Source organism: Pezoporus wallicus, unplaced genomic scaffold (genome assembly GCF_028554395.1).
Source record: "Pezoporus wallicus isolate ANWC-B61680 ecotype Strahan unplaced genomic scaffold, APGP_CSIRO_Pwel_v1 contig_6597, whole genome shotgun sequence".
In the NCBI taxonomy this organism is placed as follows: Eukaryota; Metazoa; Chordata; class Aves; order Psittaciformes; family Psittacidae; genus Pezoporus; species Pezoporus wallicus.
This window is the reverse complement of record NW_026635331.1, coordinates 1,399,640-1,427,152: the sequence shown is the minus strand read 5'-3', so window position 1 is coordinate 1,427,152 and position 27,513 is coordinate 1,399,640. Positions and strand designations below refer to the sequence as shown.

The 27,513-nt window shown below is 38.5% G+C and overlaps 1 protein-coding gene across 10 annotated transcripts in view; it reads right to left on the bottom strand.

Annotated features, from left to right (window-relative positions):
- Positions 1-27,513, bottom strand: part of GAB1 (GRB2 associated binding protein 1) — a 100,848-nt gene that overhangs the window by 61,167 nt on the left and 12,168 nt on the right. Inside the window, exon 1 of one of the 10 annotated variants that reach the window (XM_057419482.1) lies at positions 12,999-13,285. The exons of 8 other annotated variants lie outside the window; for them this stretch is intronic. The gene's annotated coding sequence lies outside the window, so the exon portion shown is untranslated. Of the gene's footprint in view, positions 1-11,061; positions 11,149-12,998; positions 13,286-27,513 lie in introns of those variants that run through there. One more of the 10 variants, XM_057419502.1, reaches the window with a different exon arrangement.

Sequence of the window (27,513 nt, the reverse complement as noted above, 5' to 3'; positions counted from 1 at the left end):
TCAGTCTACTACACAGGAAGATATACTCAGCTACACAAAAGTAATGCTCTGTTAACAGTTTAAACAGGGGAAAAAAGGCAATAAACAAATTTGTAATCCTTGCCAGTTCATTTATTTCCTTAAGCGTTTAGTTTTTGATGAGACTCAACTTTACTTTGTTATATAAATCATTGGCCTGCCTCTTATTTGCGTATCACTGATATCCAGCGTAGCCTTGAATTTTAGAATCAATGTCATGAGATGATGTCTTCTATCACCAAGTTATGCCATTTTTACTAAACTAGAAAAATTACATGTGAAAACTTGGTTTGTGCTTGCTCTGCTGATCACATTTTACAGAATATTGCTGTGCATAACCCTTCAGTAACTTGTGCAACTTCGTCTAGTTGCTTTTTTTTGTCAAAGACACATGAAAGAGCATTCTTCTTGCAGTGTGAATATTTCCCCAGTTCTTCACATGCTGGAACAGGTTGTTGTTGTGGGCTTTGGTTTCTGGGTTCATTTTTCTGTTGTTTGGGGTTTGGGTTTTTTGGTGTTTTTTGTGGGGTTTTTTTTTGTTATTTTTTGTTTGGTTGGAAGGTTTTCGACACCAGATCCTGAACAGCTCTTACACAAAGATCACTTCCTTGCAGAACTGCTGAATAAATAAACCACATTTGACAGAGTTCAGAAGACACTACATTGCTGGGGCTTCTTGCCAAAACAACAGTGTAACTGGGCTTGTACCACTGGATACACACAGGTGTTATTATTGTCCTATAGTGCCTTCCCTAAGCAACAGAAATAGACCAACTGCTCACAACACACAATGGAAGTTAGAAATGTTTCTATCAATTGCCCCATTCCACCCCCTCCAACACAACACCACCCCCCACCACTCCCCCCCCCCCCCCAGAAAAAAAGATGAACTGGGCTATTCTTTAATATAGAAAAATCTGTCTATGCAGCAACAGTAGTTACTGCCAGTCTCAGAATAGTAGCCTTGACATTCCAAAACTGTGTTCTACTAACCCTTTTATTAAAAATACTGTAACAGACCCAGAATTAGTAACATTTGCTTTTCATTTTACCTGCTAGCAAAAACAAGGTTCCAGTAGGGGACTAGTCAAGTATCCTAACTTTCTTTAGGAAGTGTTTTTCAGTGAGCTCATTAGAACAAGTGACCAAGTCAGATAAGAGTTCTGTATACAACCAGTTCTAGCTTGAGCATGTGTTGCCTGCCACGCTAGTTGCGAAGAGGACAGACAAGAGGATGAGGTCTGCCACTTAGACGACACCTCACCCCAGGTCAAGCCAAAGCCAACCTCCAGAAAAAACATAGTTACTTTATAAAAACAGAGCTGAGAAATGCACAATGTCCCTTTGCTACAGGGACCATAAGTTACACAAAACTGAGAAATGCACAATGTCCCTTTGCAACAGGGACCATAAGTTACACAAAGCAGAAACATATCCTTAACAGTAATACTACAGATTTTCACACAGAACAACAAAGCATGGTAAAAACTAAACTACCAGAAGCCTGTCACCGACTTTAAAATAAAATTTTACTTTAAAAATCTTACTTTAAAACACAGAAAGATGGAACATCCTTCACCAGCCTCCAGCTGCTGCGACACTTATCCAGGCAAAAAACCCAGCAAGATCTCCATTTCAGGAGAGCACTACACTTATTTAGCATCAATTCCCAACAGCAATACAACAGAAAGCTCTGCAATCTGGTACACTCAATGAAGGTTTTAATCATCTAATGAGATTACCTCATCCGTGTGTGGTTTCACAATGCAGTCTCAATGGTAGCCCATTATGCCAGTCCCTTGACATGCAGTATCAATCATGCTAATCGACTTACTCTGCTATCACTCCTGCAACTAGAGGACTGCCATGCACAGAAACCAAACCCACGAAGAGTTTCTACCTCACAGGATAAAAAGAAACTGTGAACAAAGTACTGCCACAACAGCACAGACAACATTGCTAGCTCCAATCTCAAAATTAACGTCACTTCTACTTAAACAGGCTTTGAGCCATGTTCCATTTTTGTTTTACATATATTCTCTGCTCAATCATACCAAAGTACAAGAGCTCCCTAATGGGGAACATGAAGTTTATGTATAACAATTTACATATTTACAGTTAATAAATTCCACATTGGAAAAATCATAATGTTTCATAGAACATCAGTAGCTGCCTTTTCTGAAACCCAAGCTTCCCCAGCTATCAAACGGAGCTGACAAAGCACAGCACACTGACTGTTTTACTGTCACCAACATGAAAATGTTATAGTAATTAATGTTGTCCATTTACCAAAGCAAGAAGCATCCAACCTCAAAGTAACAATAAAATTAATTCTATTTGACAGCTGAGGCTAATGAGAAAAATCTAAATATTAAACTAAACCTAGCCTTATTTTCTTTATTGGTTGCAAGGGAAAAACAGCCCTGCTTTCAGATGTCTTCCTAGGTAACACAGGGATCCAGCTGTTGTATACACAGTTAAAAAGGGTAAGCACACTACACAGATGGAAAAACTAACAAATCAAGCCCCTCTAGTATCAATGTTTTATACAAGAGAGATTAAGCAGCCTGTCCAAAGCAGCACAAGAATTGTGAGCAAAAACCTAAGACATAATTGTGAAATTAGCACTGCTTTATCACACTGGCTTTACCTCTTACACTTTTCCCAAAGAACTTGAAAACATTAGTAGTATAACCAGAATTTCAATACATCTTCATTTGATGGAAGAAAAAAAGCATAAGCGCATAAGCACAGGTATTAAACATTTTAGAATACAATTTTTTTTAAAGGCCACACATTATCTAAACTAGACTGTGGTCTCTGAAACAGGCATCCCTAACCCAGAGCACCATCTCTAGTGTATCCTTTTGCCATTAGCTGCTCTCAGTAACATGCAGGAAAGGGAAGTGAAATTAAATAAAGGAGACAAAATGAGTACATAAGGCTGTAATTTTGTCATATTTAGGTTGGAAATATACAGAACCACTTAAAACTTGACACAACCTGTAAACAGCAAGAATCAAAAAATAAAAAACCCAACCAAAAGACCTAAAGCCAAAAACCAAACACACACACAACTGATGAAGCAGCTTTAGGGCTTTACAACCCTACTGCATCTCAATCCACTTCCAGGATACTCATTCAAAATGGGAATGTAAAAAGGGAAAACCAGCACAGCAATCACAGGGGAAAAAAAGTCTTTTGATCTTGTTATCCAAAATTAATTGCCTTGTAAGCCACTGGCTTGGCTGGCCCAGCTGAAGCCAGGATCTGACTTGGGACTCTTGCTTTGCTGAGAAAATACCAGAAAGGTAACCCTGTGCAGTTTGACATTCCAGATGAAACACACCATATTTTAAAAACAACCTATATTTCTCCTCTGCTTTTTCACAAGCATGCTCAACCCAAACAATTCAGTAACTTCAAATTTTTACAGGATATCATATTTGCAAATCCCAAGTGAAGGCAAATAGCTCTCTCCTACAAAGGAGAAAATAGACCTGCATATAACTTACCCTTGCTACCCAAATGCATACTAAGCCTCCAGAATAGAATATGAAACTGAGTCATGCTGATTCTCTCACCCAGACTTGATTACTTTCATACTGAGTTAACGCTTTTGATTTCTCAAACATTCAAATAAATGAAGGACAAGACTATGATCAAGAGTAGTCAGCATGAATTTATGAAAGGAAAATCATGCCTGGCCAACCTGATGAAATGACTGGTTTAAGGATTATGGACGAGGAGTGAATTTTAATTATCTTGACTTCAGGAAGACTTTCAGCACTGCCTCCCATGTCACTCTCATACACAAACCCAGTGAAATATGGGCTAGATAAGTGGACTGAAAGGTGGACTGAAGAGTGGCTGAACTTAACTTCTACACTCACGCTTGCAGTCTGCAGCATGAAGTCCAGGTGGAGGTCAGATAATGGCACACAGTGCACCCTCAGCAAGTTTGCAGACAATAGAAAACAGAGGAGCAACTGATACACCAGAAAGCTGCGCTGGCACTCAGAGGGACCTCAACAAGCTGGAAAAATGGGACAATGAGGACTTCATGAAGTTCAACAAAGGGAAATAAAGTCCTGCACCTGGGAAGAATACCACCAGACATCAGTGCAGGCTGGGGGACAGCCAGCTGGACAGCAGCTTTGTAGGGAAGGCCATGGTAGATAAACTGTCTAGAAATTAGCAATGTGCCTTCATGGCAAAGGCAGCCAATGGCTTCTTAAGCTGAATTACAGACAGCACTGCCAGCATGTCAAGAGAGGTAATCCTTCCTTTCTACTCAGTCTGGTAAGACACATCTAGAACCCTGAGTCCAGTTCCGAGCTCTGCAAGAGAGACATGGACATTCTGGAGAAGATGCAGTGAAAGGCTGGATATATAATTAGGGGGTGGAGCATCTTTTACATGAGAAGAGGGCAGGAAAGCCTGGACTGCTTAGCCTAGAGGATCTTATCCATGCATATAAATACCTGGTGGGTGGAAGTAAAGACAACAGTGTCTGACTCTTCTCAGCTGTGCCCAGTAAGAGAACAAGAGACAATGGGCACAAACTGGAATACAAGAAATTTCATTAAACATAAGAAAAGCCTTTTTACTGTGAGGATAATTGAACACTGGAGGAGGATACCTAGAGAGGTCTCTATCCCTGGAGGTGCTCAAAACCCAAATGGACATGGTGCTGCGCAACTGCCTTTGTTCTAACAAGGGAACTGAAGTACATCTCCAGAAGTGCCTTCCACTCCCAGTAATTCTGTGAACATATAATCAATGAATTAACTGTCAAACACTATTTGTTGACTGAAGTTTCATATTTACCACAAACACACAAACCAAAGGACAGTTTGCATAAGCAAAGACCTACAAACCCCTTCCCATTTGAAATACCATCTACTGAGCAAGAGCTTTCTGGAAACAATAAATTCACTTGCTGTTTATAAAGGAACTTTCAATGGTCTGTGAGACACCCCAAACAGGGTATACAGCTGAAACAAGCTGCTACACAAACTGATCTCTCCCTATTTGGGGGTTAAACTGTTAATAGAGTTTAAGAAATGCACAAAATCAAAACTCCCTAGATACAAATCAGCATTGCTTCTGTCTAATGTCTATTTGACACTATTCTGTCAAAATAACTGTGCTTATAAAAAGGAGACAAGACAGAGGAGGGAAAATACATTTGTCTTAGCTTCAAACAGAAGTAAGAGTAGGGCAAAAAAATAAATACCTAATAATGTTTTACTCCATCTAAAGTATCAAATGCTGACATTAAAAGTGGCATTATTATTCTGCCACTAGCATAGCACTGAGATCTACCTAGAAAGATCAACATAGTCTCTGTAATCATGGGACACTGGCAATGCACAAGTGTCTGTTTTTAAACTTCTACACTTTTAATAGACTAAAATATTGAATTCTCTTTCACCCAGCAACTTTACATAGCTTCCAAATTTGAACAATATTCTGTAAGTCCGCTAACAGCCTTCTGAAACCAAGATGTTTCTTTCCAATCCCCACAAAAAGTTAGCCTTGCCTTCTTTCAGAGGGGGAGAGGGGGAGGGGAAAAGGGGAGGACGGGGAAGGACATCTTCCTTAAACAAACCAATAATTATCTCATTTTCATTCCTTTTCTCACACACAGTCAGCTTACGACAGATATCCAGGACAAAAACTCATTAACGCAACCAGTTAAAACATGATTTAACTAAGACAATACTATAATGGGAGATGTTAGGCAACCTAAAACTTTGAAATTCATTGGTTGGTCTATCTGTAATGATTCCTGATGTTATTATGTTAGTTTCCATAGGGTTCCAAAATGCTAATTAAATGAAAAGTCAAAAAAGGATGAGTTGCACTCTCAGTGTGGAAAAGAATACTAAAGAGAGATCAACTTCATATGAAGTTTGTTTTACCATGCATCCCAAGTTTGCTTAATGTCTCTGTTTGATGTTCTATAAAATTGTCATTTAGATTAAAGCAATTCTAAGTCCAGGTAGAAGATTCACATAAAGCTTACAGAAGCTGCATTAGGATGCAAGAATTCATTTCTAATAGTAGAGTGCAGACTTCATTGTGTTTCTCTCACTCATTTATCAGTCCTCCATTATTTTCCCACAACTGTGTTTGCTATTCACAACAGAAAGGCACATAAGCAAGTACACTATACTGCGGACTAAACCCAGTCTGAGCATCATACAGATATCCCAGTACTTGTTCATAAAGGCAAAACACCAGTGAATCACCAGGAGTGCTCAAAGGATAAAAAAGGAAAAGAAAAATATGTTGACCTGCAAAAAAATTTTTTTTTTTTTTTAACATACATCAAGCCATCATTCACCTTTCTGCTACTTCTCTTTGAGGGTTTGGAAGGCTGGGGGGGATGGGGAAGAGAATTCACTTGTGTGGGTGACATCATTCAGAACAGACTAAGACTAAACTAAGAAATAGTCTTCTTTCTAGTAGAAACTAAGTAACAGATTCATTCCATTCCTGAATTTGCTTATTTTTATTGATCTCTTGGTTCCTAAAATACTTTTCCAAGTGCATGGTATTCTATAAGCACATTAAAACTGTACAAGCACATAAGCAAACAGTGAATTGAAAACAGTGAAAAACAGGAAGGAACTGATTTGCAGCACGGGATGAGCAGGAAACAGGGATTTGTGAACTGCAGTTTTACAAAAAATTAAAAAAAAAAAACAATTACTGCCATATATCAACAAATTATTATCTCAAGCTTGGCATATAAGACTGTAATGATGCTTGATGTCTGACAGTCATTTGGGGTCATAAAAACATGGTATTTCTGACACACTTCTTGTTGGTCAGAACCTACAGATTGCTCCACTTCTAACTAAGGCATTGCAATAGGTACGAATGTTGAAAGAAGGTTTTAAGAAATATCTTCCCACCTGACAGTAATTTCTTTCTGACTCCATTATGATGAAGCAGAGTGTGAAGCTGTACTGGAACTTACACCCACAGAAAACTTTAAAGATGAGAAAATGCTTCTGGAGATGGACATTTGACCACATTACGTATGGGACAGGGATTGTTTGGGTGTTTTTGTAATTTTGCATATTTAAAAGAGCCTGTCCTGGGAAAATGCAGGTGCTCCTTAGGCCAGCATGCTTTCAAACCTCACCTACAGGATTTGCAATGGATACAGCTCAGAACCACAAACCTCAACATATATGCTGTACGGCACCTCCAAGACCACGGCTGTAAAAAGGCATATCTCAGCCTGCCCTTGCAGTTCCTGTCTAGTATACACAAAAAACTAAGTGAACAGCACTAGACAAGATACACACACACATACATAAATATATATATATAGGCTAATAAACATACCATATTTGAACAGCTCAGAGCAAGGAAGCCTGATCACTACTTCTGATATTATCCCCCAACCAAGTCTCTCAGACAGGCAAGCAGTGAACAACCATTATCAGGGGACAGACCATCTGAAGAGTAACAAGCTTCAGGGCATTGTCTTACTAATAGTTAAAATAAAAAGCTGGCCTAGACAAGTCTTCAGAGGCAGCAGAGCTCCGGCAGAATGAACCATAGACCTAAGATGTTGCTAACAAGCAACCTGCGATATCTTCTAATCTCTGTAGTAGAGATTCAGGTCTGAAAATAAGGATAGCATCTTTTTTTGGACTCTGCCTCCTGCCCCTAATTTCTGTTATACATTATTACATACAGAGATATGGTATGCATACATCAGAAACAATAAGATTTACAATTATAAATTACCAACATTTGGTAAGACAGTGATTTCAACCATTGTTCCAAGACTACCGAGCAGTTGTTCATTAACATATGAATTGAAACTACATAAGATTTTATGGTATAAATTTATAGTCAGAAAGCAAAACAGAAGAGTCTCATTAATGTAACTTGATTAAAAGCACGCTTGAAATATTTCCATGAGTTACAATGGGTTTTGTGGAAGACAGCAAAGTACTAAGTCATGTAGGCACGAAACAAGAGAGAAGACATATGCATTGGTAAGCTGTTCCAGGTGCAAATTATCATGAAAGAAACAGACCTGCAAGAAGAGGGGAAAACTGATTACTCAGCCCCAGATGACCTGATGAAATAACTTAGCATTACCAAGTAGTATTACCATGGGGGATTTGTGCAAAGCCCTGCCTACACAAGACCAGTTTTGTGCCCTCTCCTGCTCTGGAGGGAAATGTGCTGCAGCACACACCTTACCACCCACTAAACATACTGCAAGGGCCACAGTTTTCAGAGGCCATCTGTAGGAAAGCTCTCTGTATAGATAGCATGTGGCTATATCTTTGATGACGATTCTGTCTCAAGAGCAAAACCAAGTGCTATTTATTTATACTTGATCAGAGGCACATCTTAAGATCATAAACAACTCTTGCTCATCCTTGAAGAATCTCCCGACAGCTGTGCATGGGTGCACATGTACTTGCAAACATGTATTTTGAAAGGAGAGGGAGAACAATAATTGATTTCCTTCAACTGTAATGTCCTGTTATTTTTCTGAGGTGATCTAGAGAATTATTACAATCCCAGATGCTTACAAGGGGAAAGAGAAACTGTAGTAACTCTGCATAGGATGAGACAGTTCACTGCCTAAGCAGATTATTGTAAATGAAAATTCAAAGCTTTGCTGCTTTTTCTATATGGGCTCTCTGTTCAAAATCCTGGAATTGAAAGCTGTAGGACATTAACAAGAATACATTTGAGTGAGTTTCCAGCCACTTCAAGTGTGTATGAGGCAACAAACTTATACAAAATATTTTTAGACTTCCTGCAATCAACTGTCCTCCCGGCATTGCTCAATATGACGCACAGTTGTCTGAGTTAGGCAGTTGTGCTAACATACACTCTAATTTTAAAGTTTCATTTCTGTGTTTTCCATAAAATAAGTACTGTCAAATTTGCTCATGCAAGAAACTGAATCACAAGTGATTAAGGGTCATCTAAGCTAAACCATATTGTGTAAATGCTTATTAAATTATAAAAAGTAATTCGTTTTATCTACATAAGATAATTGTGTAAACTGAACAAAACACTAGTAATGACTGGGTGTGTATAGAAAAAGAAGTGGCTAAATTCTGCACAGTAAGTTTTACAATTACAGTCACACAAGCCTAAGCTTAGTCCTGCTTGGAGATAGCACAAGTCCTTTGTAAAGGAAAATAAAGAAGAACATGTTACCTCAACTTTACAGATCTGGCAAGACAGAATGGCTGAACTCTTTAAGACTGGTCCTATTTCCTGGCATGGTTCAGAAAATATTCAACAGTTGAATTTCAAGAGCCAGGAAACAGGGTGATGGTTTGTATCATCTAGGCATCTCATGTGTCCAAGAAAGGATCAAGTTATAGCTTTATCAGTGCACAGATGACAAGCCAGACAGAACTATTCCAATACAAGACAGTCTTGAAAGAAAATAACCATGGACAAGGTGATTACTAGAACAACCTAATTATCCAGCAGAACTGAGTAACAAATCACTACATGATGCAGTTCTAGACTATACACTATTATAATAAATACTGTCATTAACCATGATTATGCATTATCTGTAATGAAGAAGCTTCAAATGAAGGATCTTGCAAATTAGCTGTGTCCTACATCTCAGAGCCAACAAAGGAATCTTAGAAGTCTTCTGCTACCAACTTGTAAAAGCGGGTGAATAGATTGGTCCAGTAAGATGCTGACGACACTTCTACTAAGAAAACAAGAAGCCATCAAGATGTGGTACTGTGACTTTAAATTGTTACTGATGTGTTTCTTTTGGACTATGACTGCTCTTGGAGTACTTTAGCACTGTGACTATCATTTACAGAAGAAACTGACTGCTACTTTTGGCAACTGCCCCAATTGTTCATCCCCTCAGTATTTTAATACTAATGGTAGTAAAAAGTCATAGAAAAATTTATCACACTCTCCCAACTATTCAGGAAGACAAAGGCAAGTTTCATGGACTAAAGCTGATACAGACTTTAGTAAACCACCTTTGATTAAAGGCCCAGCTGAAACTGCAATGCAAAAAGAGTACTTAAAGAGTAAGTTTTCACAGTAGTGTGCCATTAGAAAGAAATTTGAATTCTTTCTGAAGAATGGAATCAAAATTATCCCAGTTTCCTGTCAATAAAGATGACTGTTTTCCTCAGACTAAATGATAAGAGACAAAGAATTTAAAAGAAGGAAACAGTCCAAGAGGAATGTCCTCTAAAAATGGTGAATAACTAATCAAAACTATCAGAATTACACTCAGCAATTCAGTGCTGCTGAGGCTTACTACAGTATGTGCTAGTGACAGTAGAGCACCACATTCCTTTTTTTCAGTTACAATCTTGGTCTTGGATAAAACCAAGAATGCTTCAAGGAGTTAAAACTTAAACCACATACAAAAGGATCCCTTTTTTAGCAAGCACAGAAAATACTTCTTGCTATGATAAAAGGGTTGGACTAACTGTGGAAGTCTGGGTGGGGTTTATTTGCCAATTGAGTTTCTAGAACCCCTCTCAGTTCTGTGCAGTACAACCAGCAGTTCCACAAATAGCTTATCCAAAAACAAGCTTTAATAACTTGAACAAGTTTATACATTTGGGAAAGTGTTGACAACTCTTCAATGGGCAACACACATGCAAAAACATTCAAGCAACTGTTTTATACACTGTTCATTCCTTTTTGCGTCACATGCAAGGAATTTTTCTCAAGTATTTTCTGAATGCAAGACTATTCATGCTATCACCTGCAGGTCCAAAAGGAGCATGGCAATTTCAAAGAGATTCTGCCCATACCTGTGAACTCTAAAATTTTGGTTATAGGCTATTGCTTCTACCACAGGTATGCCACACTGGCTTTGGGTATACGTGCATATCAATAAAGAAAAGAAAAGGTGACACACAGAGTCCAAACTCTTACACTTGGATAGATACTTCTCAGCTGTCATGGTATTAGCCAATTGGCCTAATTTCTCTACAAAACACATATCTTACTTACAAGGGATGCATTACGAAAGATGGAACCTACCCTGTCACTGCAATGCTGTTAATACGGAATAAAACCAGGTTTGTAGATCAAGCAACTGAGTCAACACGTAGAGAAAGCACTGGTTCCAAAGGAGAAGACACTAACTCCCGTCATGCATCATGTTTCCTTTGTCTTTAGATATTTCAATAGGAAGAAATATTTCAATAGGAATGATGTGGTTTAAGTGTTTTTACAGGAAATTATAATCAGAGAGGTACAAATAATAAAGAACTATGGATAAGAGCAGAATATAAACAGAAATTTCTGTTGATGACAAATCCATATTGATGTGAAGCAATGAGCCTGGTATTTATGCCAAGAGTACACAGACTAGTCATAATAAAGATCACGGAATACTCCTGGTACTCACAATAACGATTATATTGTATATTTATGCACACAAATGAGAAGCATGCACACAGAAAAGGTTTAAAACCACAAAAGAGCTCAAACACTCAGTTTTATGCTATCTAGCTTGACAAACAGAGAACATGAAATGCCTTGCCATCTCCCCAGACTCCTCTGCTTTGCCATTTAATATTCTGTATTGCTTTTTATTAAGCATACAGAAAGACTAAGTCACATTGAAATAAATGACTGGAAACTATTTCACTTCTCTCTACAGCTATTCTCCTATTACAATCAGATCCTGACAAGTTAATAAGAAAGCCTAGTTGTATTTCATACGGACTGTAATAGAGACCTGATACTCAGAACAATACTTCTCAAATTATTCTCCTATGCTTTTAACTGGATAGTTAAAATGCTGCCAGAGAAAAGCGTGTGTTCAAGCGTTCTAGGGAAGAAGTTCGTTCTTCACAAGGAGAAAGACAAAGTGTGTAGGGTATCTCCAAACACACTTTCCTTCCTCTTTTCTCTCACAGTTTTTCTTAAAAGCATTGAGTCAGACACTTGCCAGATACATTTTTCCAACAGCCTTGATAAACTGGTAGCCACAGATTTAAACACAAACACAAATCACTGCAGTATCACAAAAGTTTTTAAAAAAAAGTATTTTACTAGCAAAAACTCTATTTCAACTGTTTATCAGGCTTTTCAGATAGTCAGGAGAACCTAGGTTGTTAACAAACCCCCAGAAGGATTTTTTTTCCCCTCCAAGCTGAAAGTTCTAAGGAAGCATAACTTATTGGGGTTTTTCATTAGCCTTCTGTGGTATGTTTTCAGACATTCTCTCTTTTATTATTGTAGTTCTTGAGGAGAGTTCATAAAAAAGTTACAAGGAACTGTTTTCTATAAAAGTTGACCAACATAATTTCAGGCAAAAGCATATTAAACACCACAGTAAACCTATGTTTGGAGTCTCTTCACATTCAAGTAAAAAGTCACTGAGATTACAAGCAAAAAGAAACATCAAGTTCTAGGCTTCTGAATTTGGTTTCTTAAATTATGACAGAAAATCCCTGTCAATATTACTTCAGTTTACAAATTATTTTTTCATCAGTTAGTAACCTCTGCAATATTTTGGGTAAAAGGCTTGACTGCAAAAGCTTGACTTTTTCCAAAAAGAAAAGGTAAATACAAAAATTGTCATGACGTTGCTACTCATGAGAGTTACTCTATTTATCATACCAGTAACTGTGATATGCAAAGAACCCCTGCTATAGTTTTAAAGAAAAATCTGGCTTGTATGATATGCTTATAGCTGCACACCTGCCCTTTTGTTACACAGAGATAGTCTGCCGACCTTAAAAGCCAAGTCTGTTGAATGAGACTTTCATCAATGAAACGCGGTTGCTTAATGACTTTATGGAGACAGACCATTAGCTTATAAAACAGCGTCAGTTTGTCTAACCAGAAAGAAAGTAAAATTATCCCGGTGGGATAGAAAGGGAGGCTACTAAGAAGAAAGGAAATGTCAGGCGCACGAGCAGAGTTTGGATACGCCGAAGAAGGCAGGACAGAAAGACAAGACATACCTTTCCGTTGGCGCTGCCCCTCTCTCTATCTCTGACTCACATCACCGGTCTGCGCATTAGAGTGGTCTTCACAGAAGCTGCACATACAGCACAGGTTGGCCCGCAGCCAACTGAGTGACTTCAACTGCTCCATATTAATACAGCCACAGAAGCAATAGGCAGGAGATAGAGAGAGAAAATGGAGGGGGTTGCACCCTTTGCTCAGCCACCACCACTGCCAGGAGGCAGCTGAGCACAAAACCAGCTCACTCAGGTGGGACCAGCACCTGAAGCATTATCAATGCCAGCACCTGCTGTGCCACCTAACACAGGACACAATTTGGTTCAAAACAACAAAACCAGACACATCCTGCTCTCCCTGCTGAGTAGCTGTGACTACACCAAGGTATTTACAAGGCAACCAGACCCAGCCTTATCAGCCTCACCACAGTAGTAAGCACATCAAGGGGCACCCACCACAGGATTGAGCACCTCTACATAGACACTTGATGAGCAGAGCTTCGTGGTTAAGGGTAAGATTAAAGAGACTGATTTTTTAAAAGGCCTTGAAAGTTTCGAAGAGTGATAAAATGCACTAAATTCCTGCACTAAATTATCTTGCACATTCTGAGCTATTTCCTGATACACGAGCTGTTCAGTCAAAAACTTAAAGGTCAAATTTGCATCAATAGCCTCGCCAAGAAGTTTTCTGCAGAGAAAAGAGAGGAGGAGGACAGACCAGAGAAGCAGACATGACAATAAGAAAACAGTATCTATATTTTACATAAGATGGAAGTCACAGAGAGTACAGAATCAACCTGAAGAGGCAAGTTATTAGTCTTGTTTTAACCAATATTTTTTCTCTTAAGTCTTTCCAAGTAGCGATATTTATTCTATTCTCCAGTGCTACTCAGAAAGCCTTCTTTCTTTAAAAAGAGAGGAGGGGTATTACTGACTGTCTCACTTTTAATCCTTCCTCACACTCCCACACAGAGAATCTTTTTTTCCTTAAGGACACTTCACAAGTACTTCATTATGTTAGATTTTTTTTTCCTCAGTGTATATATAAACCAGCTACTCGCCATTTTTAACTCATTCAAGCTGTAGCCAAGCATCTTGCCACAGAAATTTAAAACTAGACACATTGCTGTTAAGAGAAAAATCTCTGAATGCACAGGTTATAATAATATGCTTAAGTAAGCAAACACTTGGAAATGCCAAATGCAATTTATTACCTATGTCACTTGCAAATTTCTAGTGAGCCCACATAGGGTATATTTGGTGTTTAGTGGGTTGTTACGTTTCTTTCTAATGAAGGAAAAATGGAAGCACCTGTATCTTCTAGAACCAGCACATACCAATAAGCAAACTGAAAATCTTAATTATCCAAACCTGTCTAGTTTACAATTAATCAAGCATGCACAACATTAAAACATCCCACATTCAACCAGCTGGTGTTTTAGTGAGATCATATTCATACTAAAGCTGATATGCTACCACATTCAGATGGGGAAGGAAAAAATATAAAAGTACAGCCACACGCATGCCTAATTTTCACACTTGATACTGTCAATAAAGTCCTTCAATGGAAGGACTCAAAATGGAAAACCCTGACTCTTAATACGACCTGGCACTGCGATTTGCAAAGTAAACAGAACAGCATTTAAAGCTGTTACAGCTTAATACTAGTTTGGGAATGACCAAACAATACTGAGCCATGCACAACTAGTATCTAAGAAGGAAGACTTCTCAGTAGTACAGTTTCCAGGCTGCCAATCTATGCCCCTCAGCTTCTCCACCTCAGAAAAGATGCAAGGTAAGAAACAGCATTACTTACACCTCTCATACACCAGTGCAGCTGTGCTGCCTGGTACGCAAGGCACAAAAGCCTTAACTGCATTCAGTCCTTATCTCCCCACTACAGCAGTAGAAGATGACTAAGAACCCAGCACCTTTTCACAACTTGCTTCAGCATTCCCCTCTAAGGTCACTATTTACCCCTGAGGACACAGATTTAACAAAAAAAAAAACAAAAACAAAAACAAACCCAATCCTGTTAACCATCAGGTGCTGTGATCTACCAGAAAGTATCACTGAAATTCCCCAAGCAAACAGATTCAGCCCAGCTGACAGCAAGTGTAGGTCTGAATGACATATTAAAAAGCAATCAGGCTGATTACATTATGCATCAAAACATGGTTAAGTGGTGCAGTTTTGCTGCAACATTAAAAGAACATCTGATCTTCCTCTGAAGAAATACAGTTTAATTGTCAAGATACAGGCAAGGGAAAAAATAAAAAATAGAATGAAAGAAATGGAAGAAACAGTTTTTCTTCAGTAGTTTCTGGATTATAAGGCTAAGGCTTCTCATGCCAAGTGAAAGCTTTATAGAAGCAAAGGGCGAATTTAGTGACCTTGCCTTAAGCAGAGGGAAGAGACTGTAACATTACAAAGTTCTCCTATTCCTTTTGGGGTTTTTTGTTTGTTTTCTTAGGTGCAAGTTATTCCCACCACTCTCTTCTCACCAGGTGTAGGTTCACTTCCAAAGCTCCCACCTCTCGTCTCAAGCACAGCCTTTCTGCTGTTGCAGGCCAGCTACTGTTTCCAAGTTTCTATATTCAAAACCCAAAAACAAGAACAAAAGTTTCTGTCTGAAAAAGAAACATTCATCAAGTCAAGAAAAGAGGAATCCAGCAGAGATGAGCAACAGTAGAGAAAGAAGTCCGTCTGCCTGTCTTGTTCAACAAAAAACATTTTTTCTTAACATGTCATTCAACGAGGCAGCAAAGAGCTCCATTGTAGATGTGCTAAATTTCTGCTGCAGCAAAAAATACATACATGCACATTCCCCCATAGCAACTACAAACTCTGGGTGGTGACAGACTTCTAGAGGAACAACTTTGCCGCAGAAAAGGGAGGAGAAGCTTAGGAAGAAAGGATGCTGACAGAACTTCGTCTGCCTTTAGAAATGCAAAGGCTGCACTCAACCCAAATAAGCTTTTGAGCCCTCGTAAGTTCAACAAAGCACCTAACAAAGCAGCATCTGCTGGAGATAACAGCCAACCACCACTGTTCCTCAGCAGTAGCGACAATCCCCACAAAATGCTGTAGAAGACCTTAGCTCTTGCTTACCCAATTTGACAACACTGCGTAGCGATTTCCAACAGGAACTCTCCTACTATTTCTAACAGAAAACTTTCCACTTCAAGTTTCCTCCAAGTTTTGGATGTTTGACTCAGGGAAACAGTATTAGCTGAAGTCAAAACAGCTGCAGAGACACACACCAGTTTACACACTTCTGTATGCCTTTGCTTTAGTACTTTTAACTTGGTATGGCTTTTTTCTTTGAAGGCCTAGAGAAACTTACATTGTAATATTGTGAATGTTAAATTTATGCTTGGATTCAACACAGGGTAAACATCAATTAGCAATATAAAAGCATGTTTTGTGGGACCACCACAAGTCCACCTGGGAACCTCACAAAGCTCCAGAACCATACTTCTGAGGCTCCACTACTGTAGCACAGGGGACAAGTGAAGTGGTCCTCATGTGATTTGCAGCCACATGTTAAACAGTACATCAGTCATGGCATCTGGATCAACAAACATTTAATAGTTCACAGCCTACTTTTAGAATTAAGTTGTTGCTGGGTTTTTTGCCCATTTTTAACCCAAAAGGGGTTTGCTGATTCCACTGATGAAGAGTAAAGAAGAGTCCCAGGACCAAGGCACTCTCTCATAAGCACTGCCAATTCCAAAATGCAGATTTTCCACAGGCAGCCAAGAAAATACAAGAGGAACAAAACAGATAGAACTATAAATGCAAGACTTTTCTCCCAACATAGTATTACCAGTCTGTGGGTCCTATACACAGCCTTGCATCACATCTGTGGAATAAAAGGCAAAAATGTAGCTTTCCAAGGGAAAAACCAAGATTGTCCCACAAAGCTCTCTGCAGACAGCAGAGGAGTGGATGTCTCCTCTTCCTACACAGCAAGAAAAAGACCTACCAAAGAAGCAGTTAAGTCAGCCAGCATGCCAAGAAGAAAGATTTCACATTTCAGCATTTAAAAAAAAAAAAAAAAAAACAACAACCCAAACAAACACAACAAAAAAGGAAATTCTACTTCCATGCATCAGGCCTGAGCAGGAATAGTCACTAATGAAGGTTTCAGAGTCAGGTAATAATTTCAACAGAAGAGTTTTCCAAGTTAGTTTTCGAGTTATTCAGTTAAAAGTCTTTGCATTTTATATCACAATCCAACTAACAAAATCCCTTCCAAAACCCCGCTCCTCCCTTCATGCCAAAAGTTCACAAATTTGAAATTCTAGCCCTGTCCTGGATTAACAATTCACTGCTCTGTCACCAAGCTGTATTTCACAATCAGCCTTTAATGTACTTGTAGCGAGAACCGTCTCTAAAATCCTAAACTGCCAAGACCTGCTCTGATGCTCCCACTCCCATTCAAGACTCCGGCACAGCTTGAAGAAAGAGACACAGGAAAGGGCACCTCTGCCAGGAGTCCAGGTATTTTTCTGCTACAGCTACAGAGGCATCTATTGATCTAAACTGAAAGATTCACAACATGTCAGTAAGTCTGAAGGGGAATCAATAAAGTTATTTGTCTCATTTCATTCTTCCCTCATGAATGAGGGAAAAGGAACAACTATTAATCAGGAATCAGTCTACCGGTATACTACTGCAAGACACTATGGACCATGCAATGCAACTTTTAATGTATACAGTAGTAAGAAGCCCTCAAGAGCACAACACAGAGTTATAAAAAAATACACAGTTTCTCTAAGTGGGATACTTTAAATTTTATTCCTGTAGACAGCTGTTTCTCTGAAGGTTTGTCAATAGCAAAATGGATTTCTAAACACAAGCAGGAAAAGCTGTAGACAAATTTAAAGACTAAAAAAAAAGAGCAATTGTTTTTCAGGATTTCTTATTATTTTTTACACGATAATAAGAAATTCAAAGATGAAATATTTTAAATAGCAAAGCTATCTGGAAGCAAAGCTCTTAGGAAACAACATGACAAAGGAAGTGTATTTATAGGTCTGCAAACGGGGAGGGGGGGAACCACTGAAGCAGCTGCATGGCTCTTGCACAGCAGAAAAAGAAAAACACAATTAAAAAATGGAGGAAAAGGCAGACAGGGAAGAAAGTGAAGTAGTTTAAAACAAAGGCTCCAATACTTAACTTTTTCCTGCCTTAGGTTATCGTGAAACTGTTGAGGTTTTTTTAGCTTTAAAACTAGTGCCTTTTTCCCCCAACCTGATCCAGTTTTCATAAGTGCCTTTCCCAGTTTTCATAATTAAACCCATTAAATAAATAATTATATGGCTGTGACGCATGTTGCTATGGCAAGGATTGCGATAGCAAAGATTCAAGCTTTTATGACTTCACTACAAGGTCACATAAAAGCCTGTGGACAAGAAAAATGTGTGGCGAAAAAGGTTATTTCCGTTAACATCAACTGCAAGGAACGACACTAAGGTTACATACACGTCCACACTCTGGAGAGTGGTCTGAAGTGCAAGTGTTTCATTTTTCACTCCAGTCTCTGCAACAAGTCACAAAAGGAAGAGAAATGTGACCATTGCCTATCTCATCCTTCTGGTTTTGTCTGAATGGTGCATTAGCACAACCCTCAAACAGCGCAAGAGGCCCCAGGGCCACACACATTTACCTGCCCACTAACCCAGTTGAACACTCTTTTGCCTTTCAAAGTATCCATAAAAATACTACAAGACTGTGATCTTTAAAGAGTGCGCATTCCTCACCAGCTACCTTTAAAGTGGTGCTCAAGGAAGATAAACACCACAGCCTGCCTTCCCATAGGAACATGGGCATCTTCCATGCCTGCCATTCCCATCAGCAAAGGGCAAATCCAGCCCAGGTGGGACAGGCACAACAAAGTACAGAAGCAAAGCAGTACTGCCAGCCCAAAGCAGGCAAGCAGGCACACCCAGGGGACTCTGGACATCTGGCTGCACTTGGTAGCTGTGCAGTGGTCTCCTCACAAGGTGATATCCAGGGTAAGACAGGCCTTCACCGAGGCCTTAGGGAAGGAAGGAGGAACAGGGAGCAGCCTTCAGCCCTACATGGGACAGGGTTTAGCGAGACGAAAACCTGCCTTCAGATTACCAACCAAGTTTCCCCCAAAACAGTTAGGAACCTGCTTGCTTCACCATCACTGAAGGCCAGGACTGCTAGCCTGGCATCCTCCTTTTGCGTGACCACCACCACGCCTCAGAGATGTACTTTTGTGTGAAAAGTGTAACCAACCTTAAGCAAGGTGCCTCTAACTTGTTACTATTTTTACCAGTAAACCTTGCCCTAAAAATATTTGCATGGGGCAGGAGGAGAAAAAAGAAGGATTTAGCAGGGTGTCAACTGAAAACTTCTAATCAAACACATGCATGTATTTGAAGGCAAATAAACCGCTTTGAAGCTGCTCCATGGTGAAATCTACAATTTAGCATAGAGGACGAGGTAAGCAGACTTTCACATTAAGAGAAGAGGTGGGAGATTCAAAATTAGAGATTAAGAAAGCACACACTTGTACTGAACTTTCAAAACAAGTTATTCCAGTTTAACATTTTTCTTCTCTTCCTGAACTGACGTAGCATAAATAAGAACCAATGAACTAATGAAATGCAAAGCTTATCCTGAAGCTTGAAAGTATTATAATTGTGCTGTGCTTTGCTAATTTTAGAAGACGAAGAATGACTATACTATAATAAGTCAAATGTAAATATATAAGGCCATCCCATCACCCATAGCACATTCAGCCTACATTATTCAACTTTTCTCCACATCTTCTCAATTTAAGGCAATAAGAGCAAGAAATGCCTTCGTTCACATCCAGTTTGCTAAACAAATCTATTCTACTCCTGGCAAAAGTTTATGAGTGACAACCTCCTTTACTTCAAGGCTGACCTTCTGCCTGTAGCATTCTCCACCCAAGACACACAGAAACGTCACAGTGCTATAAAGTAGCGTGAACTCTTGTATTTTCACAGTGCTCCAAGCTCTTTGATGGTTTTACCATCACCTCCAGATCTCATGGGAAAGCCAAATTTTCACTGTTACAGTACCCACACAGTGAGCTAATATCAATGTACTCTGAACACGGGTTTCTTACCTGACACTCAAAACCATGGGATTGAAAATGGAAATAAAGAAAAAAAGAAAAATATAGCTACTGGGAAGTCCCTTCTAGCCACTATTTCCAGATAAAAATCACTATGGGTCACGGCCTCTCCTGTTATAAAAGCCAGCGTTTTGCACAAATCTTTTTTTCAGTAACACAGATTAAGCAGGTCAGATTACCACATGGAAAAATTGAGACACAAGCCACAAGGTAAGATATACATGAGTATACGTTTACTACCTCTGCTTTAAGCTACCCTGAAAAACTCTGGACAATGTAGCCTAAGGAAACTATGACATGCATATTAGGAAGGCTATCAAAATAGGAAAAAAAAAAATAAAAAAAATCAGGAAACCCCAAGATTATGAAGCTTTATTTCCTTCCAACCTTTTGGGAGAGTGGGGATAGCAGGAGGAAAAAAATAATCTAGAAATACTTTTTTTCAGTGCGGCTGTATTTTTAGCCTTACAAAAAAAATTTATTATTGTTTTCATGTTAAAATTAAAATATCCATTTTTTTTTACTGGAACAGGAGTTAAGAGTTAAAAAACAGTTTTCTACAAAGGTCATTAAATCAAAAGGTTATAATGAAATATTTCAATTCATCAGGCTCTTAGAGACACACAAATGCTACATGCTAATGTTTAAAATGGACAATGGAAAGCAATTGTAAGCACAAAAAAAACAAACCCAAAACTCGTACAACAGACCAGATTTCATAGCTGAAGCAAATCTCATGAACTGGCAAAAAAAAAAAAAAAAAAATTAACTGCAGAACTTGGTTCAAACCCAGACTTATTTCATGTTTTCTGTTTAACAAAATATGGATCAACGTACAGTAGTGCTAATTAACTGTCTGACTTGAAAAATTCTTTATTAAGTTTCGCTTAGTATTAACTCATTAAGCTTAGTCCAAGGGGGAAAGAAAAAAAAACCTGTAACTGGAACAGTTTCCCTTAGCATTGTAAGTGTTGTGCTGAATGAGTATTACAATCTTTTCACACTACATCTTCTCAAAGAAGCTGTTCATAGTAGCTATATTATATGAAATACCCAAAAAATTCCCATGATGAACTCCAAAAGCTCTCCAAAAGACCAAGACAGCAGTGAGCTTGGACTGGGGGGCAATGTGGGAGGGATGGATGAAAAAGGAAAAAAACACCTTGCTTGGTAAAAGCTGTCCATCAATACAATCATTTTTAGTCACTTCAGAACAAGCCCAAAGACCATCATTAAGAAAATCTTCAACTTCCATTTACCTTCCTTAAACTTCCCTCTCACTTTATTTTTTAAATACATAAGGATGATTACGATATTTTTGAGTACATCTGATTTCCCACAATGTGCAAAAGAGTGATATCAACATTGCGAGGCGTGTCTCAAAAGCTTATAGATTTCGTATGCCATTTATGTGTCATACCGTAGGGGCATATTTTGCTAATGCTATGTAAGATATTACAGTATATTCACTTAGCTCTGCAGACTTGAACCACACTCACCTAACAAGACAGGCAAGTTTGACTTATACAATACGTAAACAAGCCTTAGAGCAAACATGCAGTAGAACAAGTTGAAACATTGGTTACATTAGTTAAGCCTCATTACGACTGAGTAGCCTCTTCATTTCCAGTTATTCCCATTAAGAAAACTGCAGGTTAGCAGGATCACAAAATAATAAGTCATCACCTTTTCCATCAACCCTGTTCCAGGAATACTTTGCACAGAGAGATGAAGCAGGACAACTGCAAGAGAGCATGAACAGCTCTGGACCACTTCCAGTTTACTTTCACATCTATATGCAGACAGCTCTATTTTCCCTAAGCACATCCATTGCAAAACTCAGACATACAGACTGATTAGTTTTAACTCAATCAGCAGCAGCCCCTGGTACCTTGAACTATGTCAGGACATGCACGACCCTGGTGAGGTGGCTCACACAACTGCTTCTTGGATGTCAAAAGTCTTAGATTAGATTATGGTATTCGGGATACAGAGATTCCCTCCTGCGCACAGTAGTTAATTCTGGTTTGTGACACATCATTTTTAGAGCATCTTTAAAGACCCGTGAAAAGAAAAAGCAGAAACCCCCCCAGTGCTCGTATCACAACTGCAAAACTATCTGCCAGCTCCAAATCCCTTCAGACTTGCCTGACACAGGCTGGGAGAACAGTACTCAACAGAGGCTCAGTCCAGGGAAGACAAGACTGATGTTGTAGGAAGCCCTCAAAGACACCAAAGCTTTTTATCCTGTTCAGATGAGGGAATATATGTGCCGAATTCTGCTGGCTTCAGCTTTTCTTGGTGGGTTTTGGGTTTTTTTGTTGTTGTTATTGGGGTTTTTTTGAGGGGTGAAGACAGCAGTTTGTTGTTTTCTTTCTTTAAAAAGAAATATAAATTTATTATTAGAGTAGTGAGATCATCAGATAAAAGAAAATTTAGCTTTATAGCTAAAATGGCATTCTTTCAGGGGTCAACTTTCACATTTGTGTTTGCTTTTATGTCTCCATGGAATTTGAATCGTGTATGCTATTTGGGGCTTTACTGAAGGATGACCACAAAGGAACTACAGCTGATACAGAAGACAGCAGCTTATCTTGGCAGCACTCCTAACAGAGCACAGATAATTCCCATGCTCTTCAGCCTGTATTCTGTCAAATGTTTCTATGCACAAATTCAAGCCATTCTGGCCTTGGTGGATCTCCATATAGGCAAAATCATAGCTAAGAAAGAATCCCTCCTTCTACCCTCATTAGACTAAAACCAAGCAATTACGTTTGAAGTCTGCTATAGAGATAGAGAGATGGGTCCATTTTTCAGCATACTCTCCTGAAACATGAAACTCTCCTGAAAACATCATCCACAGTTCTTTCCCTTGGTAATGGATAATCTCAGAAAGATTGAAAATAGAAGAAAAATGAGAAAAGTTATGTTGGCTTTTTGCTCTATCAAGTGTATGTTTATTTAGCATGGGGGGGTTTACTGGGGGGGGAGGGAATGATAATTGTAATTTCTAAACTTGACAAATAATAATGTAAAAAAATAACATGCTCAGATGAACAAGTATATTCAATGCTAACGTCCTCCTTCCAAAACTAAACCTTATTCTTCTAGATATACGAGCATTTCACAGAAATATGCAAGTGAACAGAATAACCTTAGAAAACCTTTGTACATATAACAGAAGAAATTAGCCTTAATTAGAAATTGAATGAAAAAATACTCAAGGTTGGTTCACCCCAACCTTAGCACAGAGTATAAAACCAAAGAGATAAATCTGTTAGAGCAGACAGGAAAAATAATGATATATACAGTGCAATTATGAAGGACTTTAAACACAACTTCAAGTAGTCTGAACTTAATTAATTTAAGTAGGAAACAGTTGTTGCATTTAGAGATATACAATATGGCTTGTGAACCTGAAAAGCAAAACAAAGCATGACACCAGCTATAGCTGTTTCTGTCTGTAAAGTCTACTTGGTGAACGCGGGCCATGTCATCCACATGTTCCTGGAATAGGCAACTCTAGGGGTCACAAGACTTAACTGTGTGGAAAATGTTGCTATATTTTAAAGGAACAGAGAATGTGAACTGCAAAGATGACTTCCAAGAAGCCAGAGGATAAGCTTTATTTAGTAGCAAAACATTAATGATAGCTGCATACAGAAGTCAAGTCAGAGAAGAGACATTTAGGAGCACAGAGCCTGAAGCATATGCTATTGATGTAAAGCTGACACAAAATGAGCATGGGAAGTAATCCATGGAGAGGTCAATGGGAAAAAAACAAAAACAAAAACAAAAGGGTAAAGATGATGATACAAGCTAACACAGAAGCTGTAGAGAAAGTGAGACCACAAGAAAAAGGAGAAAAAAAAAAAGGGGGGGGGGGGGATATTAAAAACCAACCAAACAACAATACTACCTTTTAGTAGACTTTAATAAAGCGACCTGACTAGTGAGATATAGTGTCACAAGGCTAAATACAAGAGCAAGCAAGGAGTAATTGATCCTTTCTGAAGGAAGATGGAAGGGGAAAAATACAAACACTGAACAAACTATTGACACATGAAATCAGCTTAGAAAAAGTCACTTTTAGGCCTCTGCAGGCATCTGTAAGTCATGAGGACAGACTGAACCGGGCAGAAGCCAAGGCTTCCCAAACATGGAGATGCACCAGTAGATAGTTTTCTGGGAAGGCTCTTGGCTCTGAATTTCGCTCCCACCTCCCCTTCACAGATGACCTTCTGGGCATACTGCAAGGCTTATTTATTTACCCAGGTTTCTGCCTGAAGGATGGCTGTGAAGATTTTCCTACTAGAAAGGCACAGAGATATTTTCTGTTGGCACATCACTAATTCATAAACTGTTTAAATTGTTTTAATTACTATAGAGACACTGAGAGGTTTTGTTAAAAGCTGAAAAATATTCTAAATATAATAAAGCACAAAGTATATATACTTTTTTGCATATTGACATAAGTTTTACCACACTCAGTGGAAGCTCAACATGTTCTTTCAAATCATTTAATTGACAATAGTTAGGTTTTTAATCCAGAACTGTAACAAACTTAGAGCACTCTCTCACATTGTCTTTTTATGTTATGATAATACATGACTAAGAGTTAAGGTTCAAGCAATATGTCCTTGTCATCACACACAATGACTACCTGAAACAAAGTTTCTGAATTATGCTACTGAAATCTTAAAAGATTGGTTCAGTTGTGCCTAATCTTCAGGATACACCCTTGGGCAAACCCGAGTGAAATTATCCTTGTAAATCAGAAGCTACAATCCTTCAATCATGTCTGCATCTGGGGACTTTTTTCCACAGAAAATAAGTTGTTTGAATGCTACTAGGGAATAACTGCAGTTCAGAGGAACTACATTTAGTGCCCTCAATGAACTTTCTTCCAATCAGTATCTTTTTACTTATGTAGCGGGTAGTCTAGGAAGTTGTCAAAAAAAAAAAAAAATATCAGTGTGGGCCTCTGCAGTTCTTCATGAAAAGCCAAGATTAACACACTGAGTCAACAACTTCTATTTTGAAATACTTTAACTCTCCAAGGAGATGACTGCTTTCCCCAAATGATGCAAACATGTCTGCTGTTGTCTGGGCCAATTCAGAGGCTTGTTATTCACTACTTGGTTGATTTCAAAATCAGACTACCCCTTCAGAAAGTTGCAGAGACTATGACATCACATTCATGATAATTTATTGCACAATTATAGTGGCTACATCCCCGGATTTTATTTCGTGGGAAAGCACATTTCTTCTACAGTCTCAGTGATTCCCTTGGCTTACGCCTGCTCGCAGAGTTACAAGTTTTGGTATAACGCTTAGCATGATTTTTTTCCTAACATAGCAACTTTCCTTATAGCAACTTAAGGCTGTGTAACTCAATTGCCTAGAGAAATATTTGCACTTTAAATTAAGACTTACTGGAATTTCATAAGCAACTCACAAAAGCACTGCTTAACTATTTGCTAAAAAAAAAAAAAAAAAAAAAAAAAAAAAAATCACACAACACCCCAATCATTCAACCCTCCACCAGATTTGACTTTAGTACAATTTACATCTTCTTAAGGAAACAAAAAGGCCCACATCCTTTGAGGAGGCACTCTCATCTCCTTAAATGAATGGCAATAATGCAATAATGGAAATTCAGTGCAAGAGTATAATTTAGTAATCTCATGTTCAAGTGAAAAGATTTGCACACCAGTGAGATATTGACTGGAACTGATAAAATAGTACGGTGGAACATTACAAGACAGCTTGAAGTAATGCAAATGATTGAAAAATTGGGTTTCATTATACTTTGGTCAGTCTTATCTTCATTCTAACCAAATTACTTTATATTACAAGCTTAAATTAAAAGGCAATAATAGACAAGTCCTGTAATACTATAATTACAGGAACCAACCCTTACATTTTTGCTTTTGATTCAGCAAAATTTTCACCACCCAGTATACAAAGGACACAAAAGTATTTTCTATTTTATTTAATAATTTCTATTTAATACGGCATTTATTTAAGTATGTACTATTTAGTTTCAAGAATTCCAAAATGCAGTAAGTAAATTGATAATATTATTTCATATGGTTGTATCCATATTCAACATGGTATAGCGTTATTAAGGCCATTTCAGACTAGAATATATTATACATAGGATACTGTCTTCTGTCACACTTCTTTCTTCCCAATTCCCTAGCATTGTTCATTATTCAAACTGCACACCCAAGAAAATTACTTTCTTACTCCAAATACAGAAAACTCATTTCAAACACAACCACAGGAATTAGTAACTCCTCCCACTGTTGTGGAAAGAAATGTAAATTCTTTCATTACACACAGGCGAATAGCATAAGTAGACAATGATAACAGAAAAGGTATCCAACCCATACACAGCTTCTAAGATGAGAAACCAGGTCCAGAATTTCTCAAAGTTACCTTTTGGAGGAACTCCATCCTTTCTTTACTGATCAGATGAGACCAAATAGCACAAGGGAAAACCCCATACCCCCATGCATATGCAACCTCAGCCAGAAGAAACTGGAACATGAGACATTCCTATGGCATGTAACAGCAAGGTTCTTTTGCTTCAACTGCCTTTTCTGAAATTGGTATTAAAGTAGGCTAAAGCAATACTCTGTTGCTTAGTTCTACTGGCACAACATGCTAAGTTAGTATTTTTTAAATCATCTGTATGGAGAATGTGCTTCCCATGCTATATGCAACAGTCAAAAATCAAGGTAAGTTTCAACTGTTGAAAAGAAGGTGCTGTCTCCATTGTCCTTTACAAGGAAGGACAATGAAGAAGTCAGTATAATATTCAGCCTGTTCTTACCTCATCTAGTCTGTCCTAAATATATTTGATTTATTCTCACATTGTTCCTATATTAGTAGGGGCAATAAGAGAAACCAAGGGAACCCAGGATGCACAGATTGATGGGAATGCACAAATGCAAAATTGCCAAAACAAGAACTGTATCTTTCTTCTGCTGTCTCCGTTTACCAAGTCCATTTAACAGTTCCACATGTAGTTGCAGCATAGTGTTCAGCACCTTCTGAGACTAACCTATTATAATTCAAGACAAGTTTACCCCATAAAGGACAAAAACCAGTAGAAAGAGAATGCACTGGGAAAGGTGGGGAGCCCCCATGGGTGTTAGCTGTGTCATCATTCTGGAGTCGCAGTCAATTCAAAAATAACATGAAGAATTATCAAAGCTTAGAAATAAGCGTAATAATAGAAAAACTGAGGATGACAGACTCAGTTTACAGCTTTTATAAACATGGCCTAAGAGGTCCAGCAGACTGATGGAGGCAGACCACATGTTCCAAAGTGCCCTGTGTTATCTTCCTGCCTTGCAGTGAAAG